A 5,722-nucleotide genomic window follows, 5' to 3' on the forward strand; every position below is an offset into this window, starting at 1 on the left:
CTGCTAAATTCCCCCTCTCCTGCCAAAGTCTCAGGGCCTTCCTGGCCTTCGCCTAAAACTTCACTCAAGTCATACTTGGATAGGATTGGCTTTAAAAGTTTTTTCCACTGCAATAGTGCAGTGGTAATGTAATGGAAGGCATGGGGAATTAAGGTATGTCCTGTGAAAGTTTAGTCCAATACATTTTTAAAATATGGAGAATTGCGGCCATAGTCTCTGGCCGCTTTTCTCAACTCCTTCCCCTCAGTGTGAGGAATCCGCTCCCATCGCGGCTCCTTTCCCCGTTTAATGACGACAGGCGCCGCAAGGCAATCGAGATCTCTCACCAAGTCCAGGTCCCCATCCCGCAGGGCTCCTCCCTGATCCGTGTCCAGCCTCCTCCCGGCCTGTTGTTACTGCCGGGGTGCCGCCGTCCTCATCCTCTTTGGAAGGTGGGTCGGGGCGGGCTGGAGCGCGCAGCCTCCGGCGGAGCGGTGGGGCCCGGTGACTCGGGGCCTGCAGGCCAGCATGGCGGGCTTCCAGCCAGGCCCGCGTTCGGTTCCGCGGCGTGGGAACCGGGATGGGCTGGAGAAGGAGGGAACCACCCTCAAGGGCCCACTCGGGGATGTGGGCAGGGGACAGAAGGGGCTGGTCCCGACGGTGACACCATTGACGCAGCTGCGAGCGCAGGGGAGGGACCCGAGGCGGGGCTGTACAACTGACATTCCTGGAGCTGGGGACCAAACTGGGGACAGGGCAGTCGGGGACAAGGGAGCGGGGAAGGCTCGGGCTGGAGTGGCCAGGGCCAGCCCGAGAGAGGGACTGAGTGGGGCAGGAGGCACCAGGGAGTAGGTGACAGCCCTGTGCCCGTGGGCAGGGTCTGGCTCCCATCCCACCCATAGGGGAAGCAGGGTTAGGATCAGGGAGGGAGTAACATGGGGAACAAGAACCAGGGACCCAACTTTCTCACTTAGGCTTTACTAATTTAAAAATCAAATTGAAAATAGGATTAAACTTGCCCACTTTATAATTTCCACCCACTTGTATATCATAAATGCATCACCCAACTTTCCCCCAGAATGAAAGTGACAAAACATCTTCCTGGGAAGCCTCAGGAAAGTGCTCAAACAAAAACCGAACAAAAGTTTTAAGATCCCTCTTTTTAAATGAAACATTCCCTAGTACTAAGGTTGCTTTAATCTGAATATAAATCTCTCGTTGAGCTGGGGATAAATGATTGTCCATGTTCCCCAAACAACCCAAAATTCCCCCCCACGAGGCAAAAGGATTAACTTAAGATAAATGTGTTCATGTGTGGAGCTCTCCCCCGGGCACCTGGCAGCCCACGCTGCAAGTACTCACCAATGAGAGGGACACAAAGGAAAAGCGAAACCTCGAGGGGGCTGGTGGGCTCCTGCCGGTCCTTTGGATTCTGAAAGCTTCCCTTCCAAAGCGGCAGCCTTCCCTCAGAATTCCAAAGGGGTGCCGACAGGCCAGGAGAAACAGTCCTCACAAAGCGAAGGAAGAAGCTCCTCCTGGAGCTGGTCCCAAACAGCGCTTGAATTCCCAAAGATCCCGGATCCCATGACCTTCAGGAGACGCTCTCCGGGACTGGACAACTGCCCAAGGTCCCTGTTCTGGGAGCCATTTGTTCCAGCCTGAACTGCTACAAGGAGAGTGCAGGGTAAAGAAGCAGAAAAGGCCTTTGCATGGTATCCACAGATACCACGGGACAGATACTCCAGGGACAGCAGCCAGGTACTGCAACAGCGACCCGCACGTTATGGAGCAAAGAAGGACTGCGGTGGGCTGGCTCTGCCGGTACAACCACGAGTATCTCAGCCCGTTCCTCACGGACCGCCGAGGTGAGCGTGGGGCAGAGCGTGTGCCCTCGAGCCCTGCTCTGGCAATGACCCTGAGGCCCCTCAAAACCTCCCTGGGAATCGCCCCAGAGCCCTCAGCCCTCCTTGTGCCCATCCCCGAGACCTTCTGTCCCTGCAACTGACCCCGTGGCTCTCCCAGTCCATCCCAGTCTCTCCCAGTGCCTCCCGGCTGTCCATCTCAGCCTGGCGTGGCGCTGCCGCCCCTCAGCCAATCAGAGCGCGAGTCTCTGATGACTCATCAGTTGCCAGGCAGACCCGCAGCGCCGCGTGCCCCGCACTGGACTCGGCCTCCCAGTGCCGCGCGCTTCATTCCCAGTTCCTCCCAGTGCCGCCCCAGTCCCTCCCACTCCTTCCCGGCCCATTCCCAGTTCCTCCCAGTGCCGCCCCAGTCCCTCCCACTCCTTCCCAGCCCATTCCCAGTTCCTCCCAGTGCCGCCCCAGTCCCTCCCACTCCTTCCCAGCCCATTCCCAGTTCCTCCCCAGTTCACTCCGAGATCTCCACCCTCTGCCAGTGTCCCCCATCCCCTCCCCTCTCTCTGAGTATCATCCCAGTCTTTCCCAGTTCATTCCAAGTCCCTCTCAGTCCATTCCCAGTCTGCCCCAAGGCCACACCACCCCTCCCCTCTCTCTCCACGTTTCTCCCAGCTGATCCCAGTGTGTTCCCGCTCTCTCCCAGTCACCCCCACCTTGTCCATCTCTCTTCTGCCCTCGAGCTCCCAGCCCAGCCCCGGCCACCTGCTCTGCTCCTTGGTGGATTTCTACCCGGCCCACACCCAGCTGAGGTGGTTCCAGGGCCAGCAGGAGCTCTCTGTGGGGACATGGTCCCCAACGGGGACTGGACCCACCAGCTCCTGGTGCTGCTTGAAACCCCAACCCGGGCCGGGCTCACCTCCACCTGCCAGGTGGAGCACGTCAGCCTGGAGCACCCCTTGAGCCAGCACTGGGATACAGGGGAGGAATTGGGGGCACTGGGACAGCCACTGGGATGTGCTGGTTTCAATTGGGAGGGAGTTGGAGAGCCTGGTTTCAACTGGGAGAGGAGGTTGTGGATTTGGAAAGGCTAAGAAGGGGTTTGAAGGATACTGGGGAGGGTGGGACGAGGTTCTGGGGGTCCTGGTGGACACTGGGAGAGAGTTTGGTTGTGCTGGGTGTGACTGGGAGTGATGTGAGTGAGCCTGGAGGAGCTGGAAGGAGATTGGGGATGGAAAAGCAGAGATTGGGATGAGGTTGGTTGTGCTGGGAAGAGACTGGGAGGGGTCTGGGGGAACCCTGGTGGGGCTGAGAAGGGACTGGGAGAGAGTTTGGGGGTCCTAGGGCAGTGGGGGGTGACTGGAAGGAGGCTGTGGGATCCTGAGAGGGACAGGAGGGGCTTTGGTGGGTCCTGGGGAGGTGAGGAAGGGATCAAGAGGGAGGTTTCAGGGGATCCTGAGTGGGCTGGAAGCGACCAGGAGGGTGCTTGAAGGGGCTTGGATACCTGTGAGAGTTTTTGGGGGGTCCTGACCCCTGCGGACGCCCCAGAGATGCTGCTGGATGCTGCCACAGCAAGATGCTGTCAGGAACTGGAGACTCCGAGTTCGGCTTTGTCTTCCTGGCTCTGGTGCTCAGCTTCTACCTGTGCAGGAAAGTCAGGGGTGTCCCGGGGGTCGTGTCCTCCCTCCCCCAGTGTGTGGGTGCTCCCCTGGGGCCCCCAGTCAGGTGTCACCCCCTTTTCTCTGCCCATAGACCTCCTGAGCCGCCGGCGGCTGCAGCCACTCCCTGTGGTCTTGGGCCCGGCCGGGACCCCCGCTCCATCCCCACGCTGATTTTGGGGGGGGTCGAGTGTCCCCCAGCCCTGCTGTCCCTCTGCCCCTGCCCGCCTGCTCCCAGTGTTCCCAGTAAAGCTTCCCAGTTAAACCCAGCCCAGTTCATGGGGGCACTGGGGAGGGACTTGGGGGGACCCCACGGCGGGGCCGGCCCTGGGCAGGGAGGGCGGGTCCAGGTGGGGAACACTGCCTGCTGCGGGTCTGCCCGGCAACTGGTGAGTCATCAGCCCCGCTCGCTCTCATTGGCTGACTCTTCTCCACCGCGTTCTCTCATTGGCTGAGGAGAGGCCCGGCAGTGCAGAGAAGGAACGGGAGAGATCCCGCCCCGAGCACCGGCACGGGGACAACAGACCCGGCCTGGGCACAGGGAGGGAATTTATTACCAACCAAACCACGGCAGCACCAGGAGAAGGGAAAGAAATCCCTCCAGCGCCTTCCCCCACCCAACGGGGATCACCCACAACAGGGTTATCCACCATGGAGAGACGGGGACATCCGAGTTTAGAGCAAAGCCAATTTTATTGAGTGTACCAGGTGTCTATACAGGGATTTCCTTGTATGGTGATTATAGAGGGCTCTGTTTTTGGTAACAATTTCCCATTGGTTACACATTCTTCGAGACATCCAGTAACCTGGGAACATTTATCTTATCACAAAGACTCACACCATGTTGCCTGGTCACTTCTTGCCCAGGGAGACTGAAACTGTGTCTGTGTCTCCCACAGTTTCTGCTCAGTCAGGCCTCAGATATCGGGCCCCTTGATCAGCTCCATTGCTTTACTCTCTGTTTTATTCCCCATACGGGGCCACCAGGGCTCTGCCCAACGGGGGTCACTGGGGATCATCCAGCCCGGATCCTCCCATGGGGGATGGAGCTGCAGCAGCGCACCAAGCTCTTCCCTCACTCTCTTCCCTCACTCCAAGCTCTTCCCTCACTCCAAGCTCTTTCCTCACTCCAAGCTCTTCCCACACTCGGGGCACTCACAGGACTTCCTTTAGTGATGCCTCCGTTGGTGTCTGATCAACTTTGAGCTCATGGAGAAGCTCTTCCCACACTTCCCACACTCGTAGGGCCTCTCCCTGGTGTGGATGTGCCGGTGCTTGGTGAGGTGGGAGTTTTGCTTGAAGCCCTTCCCGCAGTCGGGGCAGCGGTAGGGCCTCTCCTCTGTGTGAATCCGCTCATGTCTGAGGACATCGGAGCTGGTCTGAAACCTCTTCCCACACTGGGGACACTCGTAGGGCCTCTCCCCAGTGTGGATGCGCTGGTGTATTCTCAGGCCTGAGCTCCTCCCAAAGCTCTTCCCACATTCCAAGCACTCATAGGGCCGTTCCCCGGTGTGGATCACCTGGTGCTGGATCAGGCCAGACATGTCTTTGAAGCTCTTCCCACATTTCCCACACTCGTAGGGCCTCTCCCCGGTGTGGATGCGCCGGTGCACAGTGAGATTGGAGTTGTCCTGAAAGCCCTTCCCGCAGTCAGGGCAGCGGTAGGGCCTCTCCTCTGTGTGAATCCGCTCATGTACGAGGAGATGGGAGCTTCTCTGAAACCTCTTCCCACACTGGGGACACTCGTAGGGCCTCTCACCAGTGTGGATCCTCTGGTGCTCGATCAGGTGGGAGCTCCGGCTGAAACCCTTCCCACATTCCAAGCACTTGTGGGGCTTCTCCCTGCCATGAGGCTTCTCCACCAGCTCCGAGCTCCGGCTGGATCTCCGCCCGCCTTCCTGGCTCAGGGGGACTCTTTCCTCCCTGCAGCTCCCTGGGCTGGGTTTGCAGCTCCTCCTCCTGCAGCATCTCCGGGGCTTTCCCTCCTCCTCCATCCAGCCAAGCCCTGGCAAAGACAAATCCTGGTTTGAGGGAAAAACAAGAGAAGAGCTCCTTGGACTGGAGGTTCCTCCTTGCCCAAGTTCATCTCAGGAAGTCATTTGGAATCCTGTGTCTGTAAGAACCTCCAAAACACCAAGATTCAGACCAAAAATCCCACAAACTTCAAGACACAAATCAAAAATTCCCCGAACATCACAAGTCAGCAAAAACCTCCTTCAAAAGATAAAGATT

General features: G+C 58.6%; 1 pseudogene; it reads left to right on the plus strand.

The window, feature by feature from the left end:
- Window positions 1–507: 507 nt before the first annotated feature.
- Window positions 508–2,926, plus strand: LOC144247627 (class II histocompatibility antigen, B-L beta chain-like; annotated as a pseudogene).
- Window positions 2,927–5,722: the final 2,796 nt, after the last annotated feature.

The sequence above is a fragment of the Lonchura striata genome, chromosome 29 (genome assembly GCF_046129695.1).
Source record: "Lonchura striata isolate bLonStr1 chromosome 29, bLonStr1.mat, whole genome shotgun sequence".
Lineage (NCBI taxonomy): Eukaryota > Metazoa > Chordata > Aves > Passeriformes > Estrildidae > Lonchura > Lonchura striata.